Raw genomic sequence first — 26,521 nt, forward strand, 5'->3', positions numbered from 1 at the left:
GGATAGCATGTGAAATGAGCACAACTGTACGGTAATTTAAACATTCTTTGGCATTGCCCTTCTTTGGTACTGGAATGAAAATTTACCTTTTCCAGTCCTGTGGCCACTGCTGAGCTTTCCAAATTTGCTGGCACAAAGAGTGCAGCACTTTAACAGCATCATATTTTAGGATTTGAAAGAGCTCAGTGGAAATTCCATCACCTCCACTAGCTTTGTTCACTAGTTTTCTAAGGCCCACTTGACTTCACACTTCAGGTCTGGCTCTAGGTGAATGACCACACCATTGTGGTTATCTGGGTCATTAAGACTGTTTTGTACAGTTCTTCTGTATATTCTTGCACTCCTTAATCTCTTTTGCTTCTGTTAGATCCTTGCTGTTTCTGTCCTTTATTATTCCTGCTGCCGCTGCTGAGTCACTTCAGTCGTGTCCGACTCTGTGTGACCCCATAGATGGAAGCCCACCAGGTTCCCCCGTCCCTGGGATTCTCCAGGCAAGAACACTGGAGTTATTATGCCTATCTTTGCATAAAACCTTCCTTTGGCATCGCCACTTTTCTTGAAGAGATCTAGTGTTTTCTATTCTATTGTTTTCCTCTACTTCTTTGCATTGTTCACTTAAGAAGGCTTCTCTCTCATTGCTATTTTCTGGAACTCTGCATTCAGTTGGGTATATCTTTCCGTTTCTCCTTTGCTTTTCACTTCTCTTTTCCTCAGACAATTACTTTGAGAACCCCATGAACACAATAATGTTCATATGTATTGGTAACAAACAAAATTCAGTTCAGTAAATTTGAAGCCCTAATTCAGCTTCTTTGAGGATTTCTGAATCAGGTAGTACCCCATTTTTTAGGAAAAGTGTGGTCTGAGGGGTTGTACAAAATGGAAGGTTTCACAGGAAGAAGAATGGGGACAAGGGATTTTTAATAAAAGAATATGAAGGATTATCTTTAGGCCAGAGCATCTTCTTTTGTGGGGGAGAGGGATAGCAAGGGTATTACCATGCAGACTGCTTGTCTTCCTGGGGCAGGTTGGGGTGGGAAATGGAGCAGGCTAATATGACAGATGGCCTCATTAGTGTTGACTTGAGACTTCCAAGTTCAGTTCAGTCAGTCATGTCCGACTCTTTGCGACCCCATGGACTGCAGCATGCCAGGACTTCCTGTCCATCACCAACTCCTGGAGTTTACTCAAACTCATGTCCATTGAGTCAGTGATGCCATCCAATCATCTCATCCTCTATCATCCCTTCTCCTCCTGCCTTCAATCTTTCCTAGCATCAGAGTCTTTTCAAATGAGTCAGTTCTTTGCATCAGGTGGCCAAAGTATTGGACTTTCTGCTTCAGCATCAGTTCCTTCCAATGAACTTCAGGACTGATTTCCTTTAGGATGGACTGGTTCAATCTCCTTGCAGTCCAAGGGACTCTCAAGAGTCTTCTCCAATACCACAATTCAAAAGCATCAGTTCTTCGGTGCTCAGCTTTCTTTATTGTCCAACTCTCACATCCATACATGACCACTGGAACAACCATAGCTTTGACTAGACGGATCTTTGTCAGCAAAGTAATGTCTCTGCTTTTTAATATGCTGTCTGGGTTGGTCATAACTTTTCTTCCAAGGAGCAAGTGTCTTTTAATTTCATGGTTCCAGTCACTATCTGCAGTGATTTTGGAACCCCCCAAAATAAAGTCTCTCACTGTATCCACTGTTTCCCCATCTATTTTCCATGAAGTGATGGGACCATATGCCATGATCTTCGTTTTCTGAATGTTGAGTTTTAAGCCAACTTTCTTCACTCTCTTCTTTCACTTTCATCAAAAGGCTTTTTAGTTCTTCTTCGCTTTCTGCCATAAGGGTGGTGTCATCTACATATCTGAGGTTATTGATATTTCTCCCAGCAATCTTGATTCCAGCTTGTTCTTCAACCAGTCCAGCATTTCTCATGATGTACTCTGCATATAAGTTAAATAAGTGGGTGACAGTATACAGCCTTGACGTACTCCTTTCCGGATCTGGAGCCAGTCTGTTGTTCCATGTCCAGTTCTAACTGTTGCTTCTTGACCAGCACACAGATTTCTCAGGAGGCAGGTCAGTTGGTCTGGTATTCCCAACTGAATTTTACACAATTTGTTGTGATCAACACAAAGTCTTTGGCATAGTCAGTAAAGCAGAAATAGATGTTTTTCTGGAACTCTCTTGCTTTTTCGATGATCGTGGATATTGGCAGTTTGATCTCTGGTTCCTCATAGGGGACTGGAATGCAAAAGTAGGAAGTCAGGAAATACCTGGAGTAACAGACAAATTTGGCCTTGGAGTACAGAATGAAGCAGGGCAAAGGCTAATAGAGTTTTGCAAAGAAAACACACTGATCATAGCAAACATCCTCTTCCAACAACACAAGACTCTACACATGGACATCGCCAGATGGTCAACTGAAATGAGATTGATTATATTCTTTGCAGCCAAAGATGGAGAAGCTCTATACAGTCAGCAAAAACAGGACTGGTAGCTGACTGTGGCTCAGATCATGAACTCCTTATTGCCAAATTCAGACTTAAATTGAAGAAAGTAGGGAAAACCACTAGACTATTCATGTATGACCTAAATCAAATCCCTTACAAGTGTACAGTATAAGTAACAAATAGATTCAAGGGATTAGATCTGATAGAGTGCTTGAAGAACTATGGATGGAGGTTCATGACATTGTACAGGAGGCAGTGATCAAGACCATCCTCAAGAAAAATGCAAAAAGGCAAAATGGTTGTCTGAGACTTCCAAACTGGTTGATTAAAATCAATTCCTGGTAAAGGCTGAAACTGCAGTTAGGTCAAGTACTAAATCTAGTTTTGCTATCATGGGCTTCATCAAACTAATGCCATTTGGGCGTGTGGTTTTTCTCTTTAAATACTTATATATGTAAAAGAGATATCAATTGAGACAAATTAGCTAAGGAACAAAGTATATATACACAGAGGTAATCATGTGCGCATTGGAGGAAAGTGTGTGGCATTTTGAAGATTCGAAAAAAAAATCTGCAGCTGGCACATTCCTTGAGAGAATATAATGAGAGTTGAAGCTGAAGTTATATATTGAACAAGCTCATGTTATGTAGCTGTGAAAGCCATGATAAAAGTTTGAGATTTTATCCTAAAAACAGTGCACCCGGTGAATTTAAGGTTCTTTCTTTGCAGCGAAAGAACTCACAGATGAAGCAGGGAGGTTAAGGAAGTTAAAGCTTATTTAAGAGAAGGGAGTGGCAGAAGACGAAATGGCTAGAGAGCATCACAGACTCAGTGGACATGACTCTGAGCAAATTCCAGGAGACAGCGGAAGACAAAGACCAACCAAGGTCCGTCTAGTCACAGCTGTGGTCTTTCCCGTGGTCATGTATGGATGTGAGAGTTGGACCATAAAAAAAGCTGAGCACCGAAGAACTGATGCTTTTGAACTGTGGTGTTGGAGAAGACTCTTGAGAGTCCCTTGGACTGCAAGGAGATCCAACCAGTCCATCCTAAAGGAAATCAGTCCTGAATATTCATTGCAAGGACTGATGTTGAAGCTGAAACTCCAATATTTTGGCCACCTGATGCAAAGAACTGACTCATTGGAAAAGACCCTGATGCTGGGAAAGATTGAAGGAGGGAGAAGGGGACGACAGAGGATGAGATGGTTGGATGGCATCACTGATGCAATGGACATGAGTTTGAGTAGGCTCTGGGAGTTGGTGATAGACAGGGAAGCCTGGCATGCTGCAGTCCATGGGGTCTCAAAGAGTCGGAAGCAACTCAGCTACTGAACAATGATGCTCTCAGAGGGCAACAGGTGAGGAGCTGTTGCCCTGTATTTCTTTGGCAAGCTGGTTATGAGGGGCATATGAATGAAGGGGCAGAATATTCACTGGGGAAGGAGTTTAGGGATTGTATTCCCTAGAATAAAATTTTTCATCCCAGCTCCATTTTCCTGAGGGGAGGAGGGATTTTTGTCCTTTAGCTTAGATCAGAAGTGTCATAACTTCAGAGCATGATTGGTACTTATCTGCAAGGCTAATTTTATTGTAAGAACACAATGAGCAAGTTTACGGTTGGATGCAGGAGATTCCCACTTTTCCCCACCTTTCTTTGTCTGAGTCCAGGACACTTATCACCTCAAAGGTGTGGTTTCCTGTCAGTCTGGAGGTTCTTGTTTTTCTTTGTCTGCTCATGGACCCCCGCTATTTACAAGAGTTGCAAGATTTCCTGCCACCTGGTCCCTGCCCCCATTCTCTGCTCCTACCTAGCTATCTGCCTGCTGTACCAACAGGAAGCCATTGTTGTATGATACTAAGCATTGTAACTCTGGCTACCAGCCAAGAGTGAAGAGAGGGGGCAGTATATTTGGGAAACCAGGTAGTCGGTATTACAATTCTCTGGACACAAGGTATTGGTTGTTGATTAGGATGGTGGTCATAGGAATGGCTTCCCTGATAGCTCAGTTGGTAAAGAATCCGCCTGCAGTGCAGGAGACCTGGGTTTGATCTCTGGTTTGGAAAGCCCCCCTGGAGAAGGCTACCCACTCCAGTATTCTGGCCTGGAGGATTCCATGGAGTGTATAGTCCATGGGGTCGCAAAGCGTCAGACACGACTGAACGACTCACACAGGAATGCACAAATTCAGCAGGACACGTTGATGGGTTGGAACTGAGATGTGGCAGAGCAGTGAAGCTGATGTGCTCAACTGGACGGATGATGAAATGAGAATACTAGAAGAGGTCCAAGTTTCAGGGTTGGGGAGCAAGATTAATTTTGTTAATATAGTTGGAACACTCTAATGGGAGCAAGGGTGCTGTGTGCAGTAATGAGTATCTCTACTGGAATTATCCAAGTCGGACCAGAGATCTCTGAGCTATAAGTTCAGTGTTTGTGCTCTGAAGTAAGTTGCGGAGCTATAAGTTCAGTGTTCGTGCTCTGAAGTAAGTAAATAACCAAGTTCCTATTCAGCCCTAATGGTCGACCACAAGGTAGTGCCATTTCTGCCAGAATTTGGTCCCTCAAACAGTTCGTGACTAAAATAAAACCCTCTTCACCTGGAATTTTAATTCCTCAGAATCACCCACATCAGGTTAATAATTAAAGGTTCCTCATACTGTCTACCTTTGTTTGTTTCACCTGTGTGCAGGATTCTGGTTTCATAAAATCCTCCCAGCAGTATTATTTAATCTAGTGTCAAAGAAAGGTGTATATATTCCACCAACCCAAGGGCAAGTCTCTACTAGCCCAAGAAGGTGGGAGGCCGCAGAAGCCACAGAAACTGACCCTGCCCAAAGCCAAAACAGAGGAGATGACTCCTACAAAGCTAACCTTTGTATTTTTTCTCACACCCTATCCAAGCAGCTAGCACTGTGCCCTTAGGGCCCCACAGCCATCGATAATTTTCAAACATAAAATCAAAAATAGAAAAGTATAAAAGGGGAGAAGAAACAAGAGAGTAATATATATTTTGTGTCAGGGCTGTCTCCTCAGTCCCAGGGAAGCAGTAAACACTTGCCTAGTGGTCCTTTATTGGCTGTCCTATTAAATGCCCTAGGAGAAGTCGCGGGTATTTGTTTGACAGCTTTATTCCCACCCGATTCTTCTCCAGGTACTAAGTTGCACACCTACCCTAATACAAGGCCCACCAGGACTTCAGGCTCCTGCCCTTCCTTCAGGCTTGCTCTGTTGCTGCTGTTCCTCTAAGGGTAAGCATTTCGCCTTCTTTTCCTTCTCCTTCAAATCTCAGCACAAAACTTTCTGGGCCTTACTTGCATCTTCCTGACTTTCCTCATCTCTGAAAAGGGAATAATAAACACGACGGTGGGAGTAACAGTAAAACTGACCTATGCAATTGCTGTGAGGATTAAACATTATCCGTCCGTCCGTCCGTCCGTTCCGTCGCTCAGTCGTGTCAGACTCTATGCGACCCCGTGGACTGTAGCCTACCAGGCTTCTCCATCCATGGGATTCTCCAGGCAAGAATACTGGAGTGGGTTACCGTTTCCTTCTCCAGGGGATCTTCCCGACCCAGGGATCGAACCCGGGTCTCCCGCATTGGAGGCAGACGCTTTAACCTCTGAGCCACCAGGGAAGCCCATTAAACATTATATATACTTGAAAATCTGTTGGAAACCGCAAATGACTATAAAGTTAGACGTTGTTTTCTGGCCTTTATTTCTAAAGTATATTTCAGTGGTTGGAATGGGTGAGGGAGGTTAATGCCAGGCGTTGCCAAGCGTTTCAGAAGAAAACGCCACTGTGCTTCAAAAGGGACGTCAAGCCCACCTTGCACATAGCCTTTTGGTGGTCTTTCGGTGCAAGAGCTGGGGGCATGGGAAAACCACGTATGCAGATGCGGTGCGCCTCGAGAGTCGCAAGCCGCACCCTCTCCGCCCCCGCGCAGCCCTCAGCTCGCCTGGGGCGCGCTTCTTCCCGCAGCCCCGGGCGCCCTTCCTCCCCGCCCGCCTGGGGACGACAAGGCTTGGGGTCTCGGGAGCTCTAACCCTGGGCGCGATTCTGCAGGTGACCGTGAACTCTCGAGCCTCCAGCAGAACTGATCACTTCGGGGCGTCCCGAACACGCCCTCGTCGTAAAGTCAGGTTAGTGGAGGTGGAACCCAAGGAGGCTCCAGGTGTGGAAGGAACAGGCCTACATGGGGAGCGGCTCTAGGTGCCCTCGTGTTGGGGGAACGAGGTGGATCTCGTCACCCGACGTCCCGCCAGGCGGCCCAGGGACGTTCTAGAACAACCCCCTGCGCCGAGGCCGCAGTGAGCCGGAACCCGGCCGGACGCGGGAGCCGCGAGGCTCGGCGTCCTCACCTGTCTGGGGCCGCCTCTCCGCAGGCCTCAGTTTCCGCGTGTGAGAAATGGGCTGACTACGAGCTCACCCCCTCACCGAGAGAAAGCGGCGGGCGTGTTCCGGCTCAGGGCCGCTACAGAAACCACTCGAGAAAATAGAGTCTGTTTCGGTTTTAGTTCAAAGAAGGGGGGAAAAAAAAAGCAATAGCTGTGAACCTTGCCCAGAAATGCTTGTCAGGTTGAGCGAGAAGCCAGCTAAGCGAACGAGCACAGGAAGGACGAATTGGCCAGGTGGCGGGTGAAGGTAACTCGGCACTTGTGAAGATGCACCGGCCGTATCAGAACCCGCCGCTGCCTCGAGAGAGACTGAGTCGCAGACGGTTGAAGTAACGGATACCGGGAGCGGCCTCGTCTGCGCTTGCGCAGTGCCCTCGTCTCCCCCGCCCCGAGCTCGCGCTCCGCCCCCGTGCTCGCTCGCGCCCCGCCCACCTGCCCTCCCCTTCCCAGCCCGGCCGCCCGCGCAGAGCATTGTGGGACACAAACAAAGTGCCCCCAAACAGGCTGGAGTGAGCCGAGCGGCAAACGGCGGCGGCGCCGGCCCGCACGCGCGCGGCGGCGGCTCCCTCCCAACCTCCCCCTCCCTCCCCCTCACTCCCCTTCCCCTTCCCCACCCCGCCCCGCCGGGAAAACGCGAGCCGTCGCCGCGCTCCCCAAACCGCCGCCTGCCCTCGGCCAACCGCCCCCAACGGCCGCCCGCGCGTGGCCCGCCGGGCCCCCTCGCTCCTCCCCTCGGGCCGCCGGAGCGCTCCCCGCCCTCCGCCGCGCACTCTCGCACCTCGCAGGCTCGCCGCCGTTGGGGGCTGCCATGCCCCTGCCGCAGGCTGTCCACGGGCCTAGGCGCGGCGGCCCGAGATAGGGGCCCCTCCGCCTCCCGGGGGAGGAGAGAGGCGGCGGGCCGCGCGCTCCGCCCCCCCCCCGGGCCGCCGCCGCCGCCGCCACCTCGCCGCCTCAGCCTGGCGGGGAGGAGGAGCAGCAGGCCTCCGGCCCCCGGCACCGCCGCCCGCAGGTAACCGGGAAGGGAGGGCGAGGCCGGCCCCTCCGCGCCGCCCGCGCCCTCGGGCGGCCCCCCACCTGGGTGCTGGGCGGAAGGGAACGCCGGGGTCTCGTCACCCCCGTCCGCCCCGGGAGACACCCCGCAGGTTCCCCTCAAAGGCGTCTAAGCCTTCAGGGAGGAGATTGGCCCTGCGCCCCGCCGTCTGGGAGAAATTGCCCCGATCTCCCGGGGCGCCCCTCGACCGCGCGCGCGTGTGCTCAGCACCCTGACCCCGAGGAGGCGCGGTGCCAGCGTCTCACCTGGTCGAGCCGAGACACACAGCTCCCTCCCTCTCCCCCGCTTCTTTTTCTTTGGTATTGGAAAGAAAAGGGTGGCATTTATTTAAAAAACGAAAACCTTTTTTCTTCCCTACCTGGGGCACAGTCTGCATCTAGTCGTTTTCTGCTGGCCTAACCAGAAAAGGGTTACCTGCGAGTGAAATGATGAGTACGTTAGAAGGAAACTGCAAGCTTGATAGTGGGAGCTTAACCCGAATTTAGAATAAAGCCTAATAATGGTGTGCCTTATTGGAACTTAATTATAGAAGTGAAGGTCAAAGCTTACATTTTTTTCGGCATGTAAGTGAATTATAGATTTTGGTCAAGAAAACATTCTAACTTCCACTTATTTTCTTACTGTTTTGTCCGGATAGAGGCTAATACCAAAAGCAGACTTCACAGTTTGAGAGCTGCTAATAGTTTGGATAGGTAGTTTTTTTTTTTTTTTTGTCTAGAGGGTTTCAGTTGAAATTACTGCATTTTGAAAAAATACAGTGTAAATCTTCATTTATACAATTACTCCCATTACTTCCCTTTGACTGCCAGTGGATATTTAATTTCACCTGATGTAGTTTCCTAATCATCGAATGTGGCAATAATGAAGGGAGTGTTTTCTTATAGTCTTGCATTTTACAGTGTTTGCATTAATTAATTATGAGAACCTTTTTCATATCTGATCTGATTTGCAGAACAACCTAATGACTTAGATATAATTAGTTGAGTTTTACAGGTGAGACAAACTTAAGTAATGTTAAGTACCTTGCTTTAGGCCACACAACTAGTGATAAAGGTGAGATTTATACCCAGATATGTTTCCAGTGTAGGTGTTTTTAAACACTTAATTTATGAAAAATAATCAGTCTCTTTGAAATGGAGGAAAAATTTCAATGAATATTCCAGTACCTAGGTTCTGTGATTGACATTTCTGCCATGTTGTTTCCCCCCTTTCTGTGTGTAATCGCTTGAAAGTAAATTGCAAACACTATGATACTCCAGTATTTCCTTCTGCGGTTATACTGAACCCAGTATCATTATCAACACTTTTATAAATTAACAATCCATATGCAAATATCTGGGGTCTCTTTGGGAAGTCCACCCCCACCCCACCCCCCAGGTGTATTCAGTTAAGATTCACACACTGTATTTGTAAATTATGCCTTGGATCCTTTTTTTAGAAAACCAGTACCCATCTCCTTTCATTCTGCCAGTGAACCAAACCACTTGCTTTATAAGAATGCTCCCACTTTTGGGACTTGTCCCGTTTCCTGATGGTTTCATTTAATGTAATCCTCTGTCCTCCTAATTTTCCTGTTACTGGAAGTTAGGTCTAAAGAAAAGCTAGATTAAGGAAAACTTTTATTTGGCAAGAATATTTCATAGATGATGCTATGTACCTATGTACTTTTATGTTACATTATGCTACACTATTAAGGATACTAAATGTGACCACTTGCTCAAAGTGGTAACTACCAGACTTACTATAAAGGTTTGGTTTGCCTGTTTGTGATTTGTAGATCTTGGGGTAATATCTTGACCCCAAGCAAGCAGCCTGTTTCTGGGTACCTTTTGCTCTGAAAGCACCCATCGATGACTTGCTTCAATCAGTTATTTTACTGGAGATTTTCGGTCAAGATTTCTTTCATTAACTAGGAGTGAACTGAACTTTCTCTTAAAAATGTTAATATCCTCCCTTTAGTTACCAATATTCGGGGAAAAGAGTTGGGGAGTTAGTCACCCCCACTGTGTGCATTGCATAATGGTGGCAAATCAGATTGTTTTTTCTTCTTTTTTTGTGGGAATACTATGGACTGATGAGTTTTAATCTTTTATATATATATATATATAACCATTACAGTCATTTTTCTTTTTGATGGTCAAACTGTCCCAAATTTGGACAGTAAAACCCTTTCAAGTTGGTTCCTATGTCTTTTTAATGCTCCTGCTCACCATTAGTCTTGGAACACTCTGTGGTGCAGAATATCCCAGACTTACCTTGTTACTTTCCTTGTTCCAGATCTGGAATGGGCTTTTCATCCAAGAAGTCTTGACTCTTTTTAGTGAGAAATGGTATATAGAAACCAGGATCTGACTGTTTGGCATATTCATTGCTGCTGGAGTGTCACTGCGTCTAGGCCCTTTGAGAGGGGAGAACAAAAAATGGTGTTTTGCTTGTTTGTTTAAGCAAGTTCGTAGTGATATATCCAATTCAAATTTGACATAGCAGGTTTTTCTTTGATTCTATATTTTTCTCTCGTCTTAAAGGAAAATCTTAGTTCCTTGCTGTATCCTACTATATATACTTAAAATCACTTCAGTATTTTACCAGTGTCACTACTAGCAGTAAACTTCTTCTTTTTTTTTAATTTTTTTTTTTTAATTTTACAATATTATATTGGTTGGTTTTGCCATACATTGACATGAATTCGCCCCAGGTGTACATGAGTTCCCCCTCCTGAACCCCCCTCTCACCTCCCTCCTCCCTTTATCCTCCCTCTGGGTCATCCCCACACCCCAGCCCCGAGTATCCTGTAACATGCATTGACCCTGAACTGCTGATTCGTTTCACATATGACAACATACATGTTTCAATGTCATTCTCTCAAATCATCCCACCCTCACCTTCTCCCACAAAGTCCCAAAGACTGTTCGATACAACTGTGTCTCTTTTGCTGTCTCGTATACAGAGCAGTAAACTTCTGAGTAAAGTTTTAAGATTTCTTTGCATTTATTTTTGTCATTACACTATATTGCATGAAGGCTGTGTAATCAGAGTACTTACTGTGTTCAGAAGTCACTTGAAGTAGTTATGCTGCCAATTTGATACGGTTCATTGGTTCCATTTTTTATTTTATGGTTTTCTTTTTTTTTTCCCCAAAAAGAAACAACTTTTTATTGAAGTGTAGTTGATTTAAAACATGTTAGTTTCAGGTGTACAGAAAATTGATTCACATATATATATTCTTTTTCAAATTCTTTTCCTTTATAGGTTATTCCAAGATATTGAATATAGTTTCCTGTACCGTACAGCAGGTCCTTGTTGTTTATTTTATATCTAGTAGTGTGTATCTGTTAATCCCAAACCCCTAATTTCCTCCCCACTTTGGTAGCCATAAATTTTGTTTTTTGTAAGTCTGTTTCTGTTTTGTAAATAAGTTCATTTATATCACTTTTTTTAGATTCCACATAATATGTGATATATGATATTTGTCTTTGTCTGTCTTCCCTTAGTATGATGATTTTTAGGTTCATGGCATTCTTTCCTTCATTTTTATGGCTGAGTAATATTCCATTGTGTGTGCACATGTGCACACACCGTGTCTTCTTTATCCATTTACCTGTCGATGGTCATTTAGGTTGCTTCCTTGTGTTGACTGTTGTAAATAGTGCTACATTGAACACAGATGCATGCCCAGGAGTGGGATTGCAGGATCATTTGATAACTGTTTTTAGTTTTTTTAAGGAACCTCCATACTGTTCTCCATAGTGGCTGCACTGGTTTACCTTCCCAGCAACAGTGTAGGATTCCCTTTTTAAATTTTATTTTTGAGTACATAAATTATATGTACTTAGTTGCTCAGTCATGTCTGACTCTTTGTGACTTCATGGACTATAACCTGCCAGTGGGGCTTGTCCGTGGGGATTTTCCAGGCAAGAATACTGGTATGGGTTGCCATGCCCTCCTCCAGGGAATCTTCCCAACCCAGTGATTGAACCCAGGTCCCGCAATGCAGGCAGATTCTTTACCATCTGAGCCACTAGGGAAGCCCAAGAATACTGGAGTGGGTAACCTATCCCTTCTCCAGAGGATCTTCCCGACCCAGTTATTAAACAGGGGTCTCCTGCATTGCAGGCAGATTCTTTGCCAGCTGAGCTACCAGGGAAGGCCATATAAACTATATACAAGGTTCAGAAGTCAAATATTTTAAAAGTATTCTTAAAGAAGCCTTTCCCGAATTAGTTTTAAAATAAGTGTTATTTAACTCTGTCATACCTTTTAATATCTAATAGACTTATATATCTTCACTGTAGGAGGATTAACAGTGGACAGAGTGTGTTACTTAACGTGAAGTGATATAGGAGTACATTTAAATTTGGCAACTAGATTCCAATTTCTCTGGCAAAGAGAAAGCACTGGACTAATCTTTAGAGGTGAGCAGAGTAGATTTCAGGCTTATTTTTGCAAGCTTTACTTTGAAAATCACTTTATTGATGGGTCAATTCTTCGTTTTTCTTTTGGCCACGTGGCCTGTGGGATCTTAGTTCCCCAACCAGGGCCCAGGCAGCAAAAGCCTGGAATCCTAACCCCTAGGCCACCAGGGAATTCTGAAAATCATGTCTTCAAAGAGGCAGGCAGTTGATACAGTTTTGTAAATCCATCTATTTATATGTCACACAACAGAACTGACATATATATGCTGTCTGCAAATAAAAAAGGTATTTGGATGTGTGATCAGTGAAGATAGCACTTTTTTTTGATTGGGCAAAATGTGATAGAATCTATAATTATGCTTTCAAATGAGGATTTAAGAGGGAGCAATCAATGGTTGTCTGAAGTGAGAATACAATTACACAATTTATCAGCTGCCTGTTAACCCAGGAAAAGATGAGCCCACAGTGTGTTTCCCTCTGTACACCACCACTGCTTTTGTTAACAGAGCAAACATTTCTTTCCTCAGGGAATGGAGTGGGAAAATGAGCAATGCATATACATTGGGCCCATTTGCCTTCATCCTGTCTTTAATCTTGATAAAGTATACTGCTGAAGATTATTAGGAAACATAAAGTGATGAAAAAGTACCACAAACAGTAGCATAGGTATATATTCTCTAGAAACTGTTTTGGTAGACTGAGTGGGCTAATACAGTTATGAGAATTGCCAGCATTTGTTGAACCTTTTGATAATATATTAAAAAGCAGAGACATTACTTTGCCAACAAAGGTCCGTCTAGTCAAGGCTATGGTTTTTCCTGTGGTCATGTATGGATGTGAGAGTTGGACTGTGAAGAGAGCTGATCGCTGAAGAATCGATGCTTTTGAACTGTGGTGTTGGAGAAGACTCTTGAGAGTCCCTTGTACCGCAAGGAGATCCAAGCAGTCCATTCTGAGGGAGATCGATCTTGGGTGTTCATTGGAAGGACTGATGCTAAAGCTGAAACTGCAGTACTTTGGCCACCTCATGCGACGAGCTGACTCACTGGAAAAGACTCTGATGCTGGGAAGGGTTGGGGGCGGGAGGAGAAGGGGACGACCGAGAATTAGGTGGCTGGATGGCATCACCGACTCTGTGGACATGAGTTTGTGTGAACTCTGGGAGTTGGTGATGGACAGGGAGGCCTGGCGGGCTGTGATTCATGGGGTCGCGGAGAGTCGGACACGACTGAGCGACTGAACTGAACTGAACTGTTGAACCTTTTGGAAAGGTATCACTATGCTAAATATTTCATACATCATCTCATTCAGATCCCACTTTACCCCTTTGTTACTGCCACTTGTATCTTTGCAAATAAGTAAAGTCATACTAAGTGTCAAACTAAAGTCTGTCTTCAGTGTTGCACTTAACACATTGCTGCATCTCACAATTAAATATGTGTCATAAAATTGGATATATTTTCATTCAGCATGAATCACAAGAAATACATGACTGACATTAGTCCTACAGCAGCACTGAAGATTGCATCTGAAATTTTCCGTAATGCTGGAGGTTTTAAACTTAGGAAGTCTTTCTAGCCTTGTAAAGGATAGAAGTCTCTTGTTACTGAAAATGGTGTAGCATCAGAGATTATTGTAGAGGGATTTCCTTCATTAGTTAGAGGGCTCCAAATTAATTTGGCTTCTTCCAACTATAGTTTCGTATATATATTGAATCTGTGTGTGTGTGTGTGTTTATATAAATACATATATTCTTCCCACCGGCACCACCCCCCGTGGTTTCCTGGCATTTTGTAGACTACAAGTGAACATATCTTTATATATGCTATAATGGGATGTCTTAATGCAACCACCGCATTCATGATTGAAACAGTTCTTCCTGTATCTTGACTGATTTCTTGAAATTTATCTCCTATTAGACTGAAAGCCACTTTAGTTTTTTCTTTGTTCTTTATATCAGAAATACTTCACTTCATAATGAGCTTGAAATCTCTGGATTTTTAGTCACAGCATCTAAAAATAGTGATTGTATATGTGCCTTTAAAAAGATAAAGATACATTAAATTTATATTACACTCGTGCTTGATGGGCACTTTCTTCAGTAACGTTATTAGTGACACAGGTAACTTTAGCCAGCACATTTTTACATAACTGATTCTGGAGTAAATCACTGACTTACATCATTGTGATCTTTCACATTGATAATTCTGTCTTGCTGCTGCAAATTCGCTTCAGTCGTGTCCGACTCTCTGTGACCCCATAGATGGCAGCCCACCAGGCTCCCCTGTCTCTGGGATTCTCCAGGCAAGACTACTGGAGTGGGTTGCCATTTCCTTCTCCCATGCATGCGTGCTAAGTCACTTCAGTTGTGTCCGACTCTGCGACCCTATGGACAGCAACCCACCAGGCTCCTCTATCCACGGGATTCTCTAGTCAAGAATACTGGAGTGGGTTGCCATTTCCTGCTCCGAATTCTAACTTATAAGAGTGAAAATTGATGAGTGAAACTTATTAATGTCTCAGTTTTCTAGGAGAACATCATTTCTGTCTCCATATTGAATATTCTTCCATTTTAGTAATTGTATAGCTTTAAAAAAAAACCTTAAAATTACAAATGTTTGATACCCCAGCTTCAATATTCTATACTGTTATCCTTCTATGGGTATTAAATGGTATATGTAGGTTGGTTTTGTTTTTTAGTTTTTTTTTTTTAATGATATTATTTGCAATTTACTTGGTGTTAACAGTTTTTGGTGCATTCAGCTTACAAACAACTTCAGTTCAGTTCAGTTGCTCAGTCGTGTCCGACTCTTTGCGACCCCATGAATCTCAGCACACCAGGCCTCCCTGTCCATCACCAGCTCCCGGAGTTTACCCAAACTCATGTGCATCAAGTTGATGATGCCATCCAGCCATCTCATCCTCTGTCATCCCCTTCTCCTTCTGCCCCCAATCCCTCCCAGCATCAGAGTCTTTTCCAATGAGTCAACTCTTCGCATGAGGTGCCCAAAGTATTGGAGTTTCAGCTTTAGCATCAGTCCTTCCAATGAACACCCAGGACTGATCTCCTTTAGGATGGACTGGTTGGATCTCCTTGCAGTCCATGGGACTCACAAGAGTCTTCTCTAGCACCACAGTTCAAAAGCATCAATTCTTCGGCAATCAGCTTTCTTCACAGTCCAATTCTCACATCCTTACATGACCACTGGAAAAACCATAGCCTTGACTAGGCGGACCTTTGTTTGCAAAGTAATATCTCTGCTTTTTAATATACTATCTAGGTTGGTCATAACTTTCCTTCCAAGGAGTAAGCGTCTTTTATTTTCATGGCTGCAGTCACCATCTGCAGTGACTTTGGAGCCCCCCAAAAAAAGTCTGATAGTTTCCACTGTTTCCCCATCTATTTGCCATGAAGTGATGGTACCAGATGCCATGACTTAGGGTTACATATAACCAAGAGTTTGAATCTTTGGAATCAAGATTTTGTGGAACTACCACCCTCTGGCTTCTGAAACAATATAATTCTTTTCAAAGATGATTTTACCTTAATTCAGATCTTAACCTAAGTATCTGATTATCACCTGCTGTTAGCAAGCAAGCCTGTTCAGAACTTTGTTGTTTTTTAGTCGCTGAGTCGTGTCCAGAGCCTTTGTGGCTCCATGGACTATAGCTTCATGGGCTATATAGCACACCAGCCTCTTCTGTCCATGGCGATTTTTCAGGCAAGAATACTGAAGTGGGTTGCCATTTCATTCTCCAGGGTATCTTCCTGGATCAGGGATTGACCCTGTGTCTCCTGCACTGGCAGGTGGATTCTTACTACTGCTGCTAAGTCACTTCAGTCGTGTCCGACTCTGTGCGACCCCATAGACGGAAGCCCACCAGGCTCCCCCTTCCCTGGGATTCTCCAGGCAAGAACACTGGAGTGGGTTGCCATTTCCTTCTCCAGTGTATGAAAGTGGAAAGTGAAAGTGAAGTCGCTCAGTTGTGTCTGACCCTTAGCGACCCCACGGACTGCAGCCTACCAGGCTCCTCCATCCATGGGATTTTCTAGGCAAGAGTACTGGAGTGGCTTGCCATTGCCTTCTCCGTCTTACTGTTGAGCTACCGGGTAAGCCCCTATTCACAACTGTTCTGTATTAGATGTGGCATGTTTAGTTTTGGAGGCTGGATAATTTCATTAGGCTAATGAGTGGGAGGATTATTCCAACTATTTTGGGGAAGGGGCAAAGAGTTCCAGGAACTGGGCCACTGCCCACTTTTTGGGCTTTTTAGTCAGCCGTGGAACTATCTTGGGGGCTTCCCTAGTCGCTCAAATGGTAAAGAAACTGCAATGCCAGAGACCTAGGTTTGATCCCTGGGTCAGGAAGATCCCCTGGAGAAGGGCATGGCAATCCACTCCAGTATTCTTGCCTGGAGAATCCCATGGACAGAGGAGCCTGGCAGACTACAGTCCGTGGGGTCGCAAATAGTTGGACACAACTAAGCAACCAGCGCACAGACACACACACACTTGGGGCTGTCTTGGCACCTGTGGATGTTTCATTTAGCGTGCTGATTGTTATAGTGAGTGAGGCTTAGTGTCTAGTGGAAGTAGACTTGTCTGCCACCTTGGACCTACTTGCTTTATGTCATGTCTTTGCGCTATGTTGTTCTTTTAAAGGCTGTGCCCTGCCACCTTCCCTCCTGTTTTCACATTTGGAGTGCTTCCTAGGCGGGAAGTGAGCCACTAGAGGATAAGTCACTCTGGTGTATACAGCTGGCCTCAATTTGGGCTTTTTCTCAGGTCAATTTGTCTTGCATTTGATTGGCATACCCTGTTGAAGAGACGAATTGTTGTTAGACTGCCTGATTTGGGAACCAGTTCATTTGCTTTTCCAGAGCTGCTGCTGCTAAGTCACTTCAGTCGTGTCCGACTCTGTGTGACCCCATAGACAGAAGCCCACCAGGCTCCCCTGTCCCTGAGATTCTCCAGGCAAGAACACTGGAGTGGGTTGCCATTTCCTTCTCCAATGTGTGAAAGTGGAAAGTGAAAAGTGAAAGCGAAGTCGCTCAGTCGTGTCTGACCCTTAGCGACCCCATGGACTGCAGCCTACCAGGCTCTTCCATCCATGGGATTTTCTAGGCAAGAGTACTGGAGTGGCTTGCCATTGCCTTCTCCGTTTCCAGAGCTAGGCTTGCCAATTTGTTTGGAGGCTTCCATTTGCGAGTGGAAGTAGATTTTTAGACTACACCTCTTCTCATTTTCTGTGTTAACCATAGCTTAGTTGTTACTTGTGTTTTTGTGTGTGTCACGTTGGGACAAGCTGCATATGGTCCTTTTTTTCCAGGCTATCCTTCGTCTGATTATTTCTTTGTGGGGCATTGTGTTTGTTGTTTGTGTGTGTGTTGGTACGTGCATTGGCCAGTTGAGACATCTTTGGTGAATAACAGGGCTTGGGTGTGACAATACCAACTTTCTTATTGCTTAGGTTTCACCTGTGGTGGAGCGTTGGTTAGGATTTTCCCTTTTGAACTATCCTTGGTCATTCATTCAACTTTATCTCCAATGGGGCATTTGTTGGGATTCTCCCCTTTTGGGTGCTAGGGAACTGTGACACTGAGAGAACAATTTGAATTGCTGTTTGCTTGTTAATTGGTGACACCAGCCATGAATAATTAAGTGTAGATGATCAGAGTTTTTATTTCATCTTACAGTTCCCTGGGGTTATTTGCAAAACTAAGAGATCTTTAGCTTTGCTTTGTAAATGAAAGGAAATGTATCAGTCAATACTCCCTGAGATCTGGAAGGCAAAGGCCCCTAATAGATTGACTATTTTGTCAGAGTGGGTCTTTTGCACTTGCTTTTATCTTGAGGGTATGTGTGTGTATTTGAATGAGTGTCTTGGTACCTGAATCCAAATCTTTTTCTCATTTTGCTGAAAGAAGACTTGCGAATGTGAGTGGATGGTTTGTATTACTGTATTTGTTTAAACTGGCTTGTTCCACTTAGTGTAATATCTCAAGATTCATCCATATCATAGCACATATCAGAATTTTCTTCCTTTTTAAGGCTAAATAATATTCCATTATATATATATAGCACATTTTGTTTATCCATTTATCTATTGATAGATATGGGTTATAGATACGGGCTCCTATGAACATTCATGTTACAAGTATATGTTCTTGTCTCTGCTTTCAGTTCTTTGGAGTATATACCCAGAAGTAGAATTGCTGTATCATGTGGTAATTCTGTGTTTAATTTCTTTGAGTAACAGCCACAGTATTTTACATAGTGTCTGTACTTACATTCCCACGAACAGTGCACAAGGGCTCTTTATCCGCATCCTTGGCAACACTTATCTTCTGCTATTTTGTCTTTTATAGTAGTCATGTTAATGAATGTGAGATGGCAAAGTGTGTGGGGATAGGTCACTGATTTCTAGACCGTCTTCTCTTTGTATACGTTTAAAGCTATAAATTTTACTCTAAGCACTACTTCAGCTGCATTCTACAAATGTTGATAATGTTGTATTTTCAATATTACTCAGTTAGAAATACTTTCCAGGGATTTCCTTGTCAGATCCGGTGGTTAAGACTCTGTGCTTCCAAGGCAGGGGCCATGGGTTTGGTCCTTGGTTGGAAAACTAAGATCCTACATGCTCTGTGGCAAACAAAAAAGACAAAGCTTTGTAATTTCCTTTGTTGATTCCTTCATGACTAAGGGTTATTTAGAAGTGTATTATTTAAAATACCTGGAATTTTCTTGATAGCTCATTGATTTCTAATTTTTAAATTTGTGATTAGAGAACACACTCTGGGTGCATTCATTCCTTTAAAATTTATTAAGATTTGTTTTATCGCCCAATTGGTGAACATACCTTGTTGCACTTGAAATGTGTACCAATGATTTTGTGTCACTGGTAATACTTTCTGTCATGAAGTATACTTTGTCTCATGTTAGGGATAGCCAACTCTTGCCTTCCAGTACTTACAGTTTGCATGGTGTATCTTCTAACATATCTCTTTGGTTTTTTATTTAAAGTAGATTTCTTATAAAGTACATGTGGTTGGGCTTGCTTTTTCAATCCTATGGTAGTGACAGTGAAAGTTGCTTAGGCGTGTCCAAGTCTTTTCGACCCCATGGACTGTACAGTCCATGCAATTCTCCAGGCCAGAATACTGGAGTGGGTAGCCTATCCCTTCTCCAGGGGATATTCCCAACCCAGGAATTGAACCGGGGTCTCTTGCATTGCAGGCAGTTTCTTTACCAAGTGATCTGTCAGGGAAGCCTAGTGTTTCTTCCTTTTAGTTGAAATGTCTGTTAGTCCATTAAAATTTAATGTAGTTACATTTTACAGTGTTTTGAAAAGCAGATACATATTTGTCTGCAACCGCTGCTTTAGCAAAAGTACCACAACCCGGATGGCTTAAAGAGAAACTTTTGTCTCAGCTCTGGAGGTTAGAAGTCTGAAATCTTGGTGTTGGCAGGGTTGGTTCCTCTTAAGGGAAGGAACTTACGAGGGAAGGAGCTCTTCTTGGCCTCTCTCCTTGCTTTTGCTTGTGGCAGCATAATTTCAGTCTTAACATGTCCTCTGTCTTTGAATTTTACTTTATATAAGTGCATCCTAACTACCTCAGTTTAGTTTGATTACTTTTGTAAAAACCCTGTTTCCAAATAAGGTAACATACTCGGGTACTGGGGATTAGCATTTCAAAATATTTTTTAGGGGATACACTTCATAAGACAACAGTGCAAAAGTGTTTTAGGTAAAGTCACTATACTTGTGTACATACTTTAAAGCATACAGACTAGGAGACATGAGTACTTGGTATGAACACTTAAAAACTCTTCAGGGAAATACAGAGCTCTTTAAATGCTAATTGACTATAAAAGTGACTTAAATTTGACTTGCTTATGTAAGGATCCAAGAGACTGAATAAGATATACCCTTTCTTCAGGCTTTCTTTTTAGTAAAAATGATTTGATGTTAATTGCTGGTATTAAATACTGTGGTTGAATTCTTGTAAATGGCAACTTGTAAGTTGGGGAGAAGGTACTGAGTTTGTGTTTTTTAGTCAGACAGATCTTTCTTCAAATCCTGGTTTTATTACTTATAGAAATGTGGACAAGTTAACTTTCTATTTCCTCCTTTTAACTGGATCTTAAAAATTCTTTCCTGAGAATTGTGACCATGGTGAGATAAAGACACTTGGTGGGAGTTACTCAGTGTATATTAATGTATTTTCCCTGGTTGTCGAAATTAATAATAAGCACAGCTCTGGTTACCAGCAATGAGAGGAGATTCTAATAATGTTACTGGTTTTATTGATTTGTTGCTTTAACTCCAGGTAAATCTCATTCTTTTTCTCAGAGTGCTGAACTAGAAAGAACTTATTCATGTAGTAACATAATTAAAACTTTTACTTGATTTACTTGATTAAAAAGTGGCTAGTTATAAATGTTAAAGTGACTTTTTTTATAACTCAGATACAGTAATTCATTTGGAATTCTTTGTAAAAAAAAAAATCAATAAAGACTTAAGGAAGACCTTTGAGGGTTAAACTGTTGTCAGATAAAGATCACATGCACTTTTATTAGTGTTCATGCTCTCAAATATGAGTACTCATGTGAAAAAGTTTAGTACTCCATTCAAAAAAAAAGGTGTGATTGCTTTCATGGAAAAATACAGATATTTGTTTTTGGTTAGATTGACAACATAGTGACAGTTTTTCTTAGAACAAAATTTAAAGTATGAGGCACTGTAGCATTTGTCCAAAACACTTGATTCTAAAGGAAATGATAGTGAAAAACATTTTAACAATAACTTTCTGGATAAGGAATTTGGTGAGTTGTAATTTTCACTATTTCACTCACATTTCTGTGTAATTTGAGCATGAACTTTTTTCTTCCATCCTTGCTTAAACCATGTATATTGACAAGTTTTCTGTAAAATATTTGTATTTTCAGTTCAGTTCAGTCGCTCAGTCGTGTCCAACTCTTTGCGACCCCATGAACTACAGCACGCCAGGCTTCCCTGTCCATCATCAACTCCCGGAGTTTAACCCAACTCATGTCCATTGAGTCGGTGATGACATCCAACCATCTCATTTTCTGTTGTCCCCTTCTCCTGCCCTCAATTTTTCCCAGCACCAGGGTCTTTTCAAATGAGTCAGCTCTTTGCATCAGGTGGCCAAAGATTTGGAGTTTCAGCTTCAACATCAATCCTTCCAATGAACACCTAGGACTGATCTCTTTTAGGATGGACTGGTTGGATCTCCTTGCAGTCCAAGGGAATCTCAAGGGTCTCCTCCAACACCACAGTTCGAAAGCATCAATTCTTCGGTGATAGCTTTCTTTATACTCCCAACTCTCACATCCATACATGACCACTGGAAAAACCATAGCCTTGACTAGACGGACCTTTGATGACAAAGTAAAGTCTCTGCTTTTTAATATGCTGTCCAGGTTGGTCATAACTTTCCTTCCAAGGAGTAAGCAACTTTAATATCATGGCTGCAATCCCCATCTGCAGTGATTTTGGAGCCCCCAAAAATAAAGTCTGACACTGTTTCCACTGTTTCCCCATCTATTTGCCATGAAGTGACAGGACCAGATGCCATGATCTTAGTTTTCTGAATGTTGAGCTTCAAGCCAACTTTTTCACTCTCCTCTTTCACTTTCATCAACAGGCTTTTTAGTTCTTCTTCACTTTCTGCCATAAGCGTAGTGTCATCTGCATATCTGAGGTTATTGATATTTGTCCCCGCAATCTTGATTCCAGCTTGTGCTTCTTCCAGCCCAGCGTTGCTCATGATGTACTCTGCATATAAGTTATATAAGCAGGGTGACAATATACAGCCTTGATGTACTCCTTTTCCTATTTGGGTCCAGTCTGTTGTTCCATGTGCAATTCTAACTGTTGCTTCCTGACCTGCATACGGGTTTCTCAAGAGGCAGGTCAGGTGGTCTGGTATTTCCATCTCTCGAAGAATTTTCCACAGTTTATGTGATCCACACAGTCAAAGGCTTTGGCATAGTCAGTAAAGCAGAAATAGATGTTTTTCTGAACTCTCTTGCTTTTTCGATGATCCAGCGAGTGTTGGCAGTTTGATTTCTGGTTCCTCTGCCTTTTCTAAAACCAACTTGCACTGAAATGTGAACCCCCAGGTCAGTAGGTGCCCAATATGCTACTGGAGATCAGTGGAGAAATTTGTATTTTAATTTTATGTAAAATTGTAATTTTATACTTTAAAATATTTGTATGTTAAACTCCTTAAAATATATATTTTAGGTATTTTGTCTGAAACTTTATTTTGCTGTCATTTATAATTGTACTTTTATTAATAATATGAGTGAACATAAAAGAATGTACTTATTCCAAAAGTAAGCACCATAAATCACATTTATTCAACATTTTTTAAAATGCCCCCCCGTCTGTGTTAGGAAGTTATAGAATATACACAGGCTCAATGTTTTCCCGCAAGTAGCATATGGATCTGTAGGAAAGCAAGATCTGAAGACACTAATTGACTACCTGTGATACATAAAATACTGATTAAAAGAGCAGTGATCCTTTTGTGGCCATAAAGAAATGCCCAGTTGAGAACCACTTCACTATAGTAAGCAATGTTATTGATAAGGGTATAGCACATGTTAATGGTGTAGACAGAAATGATTGAGAAACTGCTGGTATGTTTCCATGAAGACTCATAGCAACTTAGCCCCAGACTGGGAACAACTCAGAGTTTGTTCTCTGTTAGGTGATAACCAGACTGTGGTAATTGCATACAATGGAGTAGTATTCAGCAGAAAACAAAAAATAACAAAAATTCTGGAGCCTAACAACATAGATGAATCTCACAATAATTATATTCAGTGAAAGAAGCCAGATGAATCTATATAATTCTAGAAAATGCACCTAATCTAAAATGAAAAGCAAATGAGCGGTGGAGGTGAGAGGCTGGTGGGACAGATTGTGAAGAGGCACAAAGAAAATTACAGGAGTCATGGAAGTGTTCCTTATCTTGATATCCTGATGATATCTGTGTGAAGACTGACCTGATTGTGTTGCAGGAAGAGGGACCCCTTCCAGTGCCCAAGAGTGGGCTCTTGTCTAACACTTGGAAATGAATTGTCCGAGAAGACACACGTGCTGGCAAAGCAAGAGATTTATTGGGAAGGGGCTCCCAGGCGGAGAGCAATAGGGTTCGTTCTGACTCAGGATTCTTGCTGGTGTACCCAGTGCTCAGCCAAGATGGATGCCACTGAGCATTATCCTGGGAGGTGGTTAGACACATGGTGTCTCCTTTTGACCTTTCCTGAACTCTTCCGGTTGGTGGTGATTTATTAGTTCCATGTTCCTTACTAGGATTAGGACCTCTTGTGATAAAATAACTCACACAAACGGTTACTATGGCGCCTGGCCAGGGTGGGCAGTTTCAGTCAGTGTGCTTCCTCTGACAATTGTACACTTTAAATATGTTTGGTTTTACATTACTTATACTGCAAACATTTATAAAATTATTTTTAAAGAACATGGGTATCACTGATTCTAAATGCATACTGAAATTATCCTTGGAGAGATAGGACATATATCTGGTAAACCTAAATTGCTGTGATGTCACATGCCAGATCATTGGTCAAGACAGAAAATGCTATAGGAGTTCAGGGGAGGAAAGGCAACATAGTTTAATAGTAAAATGAGGAGAGAATTAAAGTCAGAGTGTGTGATTTTTAGGCTCTGTTAGGCCACTTATTTTCTCTGATCTTTATTTTCCTTGATCTTTGAAGAATTTCCTCATCTACTTCAGAAGATTGTTTAATTTTTTTATTTAGCTGTACCAGGTCTTAGTTGCAGCATGTGGGATCTTCTATTTGCAGCATGCAAATTCTTAGCTTTGGCAGGTAGCATCAATTCTCTGACCAGGAACCAAACCCAGGCCCCTACATTGGGAGCTTGGAGTCTTAGCCACTGGACTATCAGGGAAGTCCTTCATCAGATTTTTTTAAGATCCAAAGAAAATAAGTTTTAAAACACGGTGTAATCTGAAAAGTGGCATGCAAGTGGCAGGTATTGCTGATATCCAGAGTAGAAGAGAGAACATAGTAGAGTAGTATTTGACTTATTGAGAACAATAAGGGAATTCCAAAATGAGACCAGAGATGGAAAGTGAAGAGAATGTGTAGTATGTTCAGAGAATGGTTCAAAAATCAGTTTGGAGCAAAGAAAACATCTAAAACCATAGCAGAGCGGAGAGAATATGAGGTATTAGTGAGAAATGGTAGCATTGGGATGTCAATTGCTGTTTACTAACCTTATGACCTTGGACAAGTCATTTATTCTCTGAGCGTCAATTTCCTCACCAGTATAATGAATGGTGAGATAATAGTCCGCCTTAGAATACCTAAATAGACATTTCTCCAAAGAAGACTTAGACACAGCTAAAAAACACATGAAAAGATGCTTAACATCACTCATTATTAGAGAAATGCTAATCAAAGCTACCATGGTATCACCTTACACCAGTCAGAATGGTCATCATCGAAAAGTCTACAACAATAAACGCTGGAGAGGGTGGGAATCCTCTTGCGCTGTTGGTGGGAATGTAAATTGATACAACCACTATGAAAAACAGTATGGAGATTCCTTAAGAAACGAGGAATATGACCCAACAGTCGCACTTCTGAGCATATACACTGAGGAAATCATAATCGAAAAAGACACACATACCTCGCTGTTCATTGCAGCACTATTTACAATAGCTAGGAAATGGAAGCAACCTAGATGTCCATCAGCAGATGAATGGATAAAAAAGCTGTGGTACATATGTACAATGGAATATTACTCAGCCATAAAAAGGATTGCATTTGAGTCCGTTCTTATGAGTTGGATGAACTTAGAACCTATTATACAGAGTAAAGTAAGTCAGAAAGAGAAAAATACCACATATTAACATATATATGGAATCTAGGAAGATGATACTGATGAACCTATTTGCAGGGCAGCAGTGGAGATGCCAACATAGAAAACATACTTGTAGACACAGTGGTGGAAGGAGAGGGTAGGACGATTTGAACGAATAGCATTGAAACATACACATTGCCATAAGTAAAACAGAGAGCTAGTGAGAATTTGCTGTATGATGCAGGGATCTCAAACCTGGTGCTCTGTGACAGCCCAAAGGGGTGGGAGGGAAGTGGAAGATTCAAGAGGGAGAGGACGTGTATACCTGTGACTGATTGATGTTGGTGTATGGCTGAGACCAACACATTATTGTAAAGCAGTTATCCTCCAATTAAAAATAAACTGATAAAAAATAGTCTGCCTTATCTCAAGTATTTTATATATTGAAATCAGTTGATATCAAATGATATAAATGCAAATGCTGAGAAGAATCCAGTGCTGTTAAAAATTGTTCTGGGTGATAGCTAAAGCATGAGGTAATTGCTAGACTAAAGTGATTGTATTTTAAACAATTTGAACAGTGGTGAAGGATTAACTCAACATTGGTGAGACTAAAGGCAGGGAGAACAATCAGGATGTTAAGTAGCCCAGGGCAGTGGCCAAAACAGAAAGGATTGATTTGATATAGGTCTTAGTGACCAAGTCTGCGTTTGGAGGAAAAGTGAAGAACAGAAGTTGTATTAGTTTCCTGTGGCTCTTGTAATAAATTATCACAACCTGGATGGCTTTAAAGAGCAAACTCATCCCTTCACAATTCTGGAGTCTAGAAATTCATGATTGGTATCATTGAATTGAAATCAAGATGTTGGCAGGTACAGTCTTTCTCCAAAGACTGGTCAAGGTGGGAAATCCATTCCTTGCCTCTTCTAGTTTCTGGTGGCTGTATGCATTCTATGACTTGCAGCCTCATCACTCCAGTTTATGCCTGTCTTCCCATCACCTTCTGATATCAGTGTTAGAAGGATGCTAAAGATTGTACCTAGGGGCCACTTGGATATCCAAAGATGTCTCCCTATGTTGGGATACTTCATCCCACCTGCAAAGTCCTCCATAAAAACCATTTGCAAATTCAAGGGATTAGTACATGGACATATCTGAGGAAGTGACTTTTTTTAGACTACTGTAGAAGTCAAAGATGACACCCAGGTTTTCTGCTTTTTGGAATGATGGTGTCTTGGGCCAGAGAATTTGAAAAGGAAGAGTACATTTGAAGAAGTGATGATTAATTCGTTTGGACCTGTTGAAGTAC

At 42.6% G+C, this 26,521-nt stretch overlaps 1 protein-coding gene and 1 long non-coding RNA gene across 7 annotated transcripts in view; one reads left to right on the plus strand and one right to left on the minus strand.

Moving 5' to 3' along the window:
• Window positions 1-7,754, minus strand: part of LOC129548926 (uncharacterized) — an 84,107-nt gene extending 76,353 nt beyond the window's left edge. The window contains exon 1 of the long non-coding RNA XR_016036358.1: window positions 7,638-7,754. This is a non-coding gene — a long non-coding RNA (uncharacterized LOC129548926). The remainder of the gene's footprint in view (window positions 1-7,637) is intronic.
• Window positions 6,491-26,521, plus strand: part of ZBTB44 (zinc finger and BTB domain containing 44) — a 60,123-nt gene continuing 40,092 nt past the window's right edge. For 2 of the 6 annotated variants that reach the window (XM_055415853.2, XM_055415854.2), the window contains exon 1: window positions 7,413-7,868. The gene's annotated coding sequence lies outside the window, so the exon portion shown is untranslated. Of the gene's footprint in view, window positions 6,605-7,412; window positions 7,869-26,521 lie in introns of those variants that run through there. The other 4 variants (XM_088832213.1, XM_088832214.1, XM_088832212.1 and 1 more) reach the window with 3 other exon arrangements.

Source organism: Moschus berezovskii, chromosome 25, assembly GCF_049115385.1.
Source record: "Moschus berezovskii isolate FMDL1 chromosome 25, NW_MosBer_1.0, whole genome shotgun sequence".
Classification (NCBI taxonomy): domain Eukaryota; kingdom Metazoa; phylum Chordata; class Mammalia; order Artiodactyla; family Moschidae; genus Moschus; species Moschus berezovskii.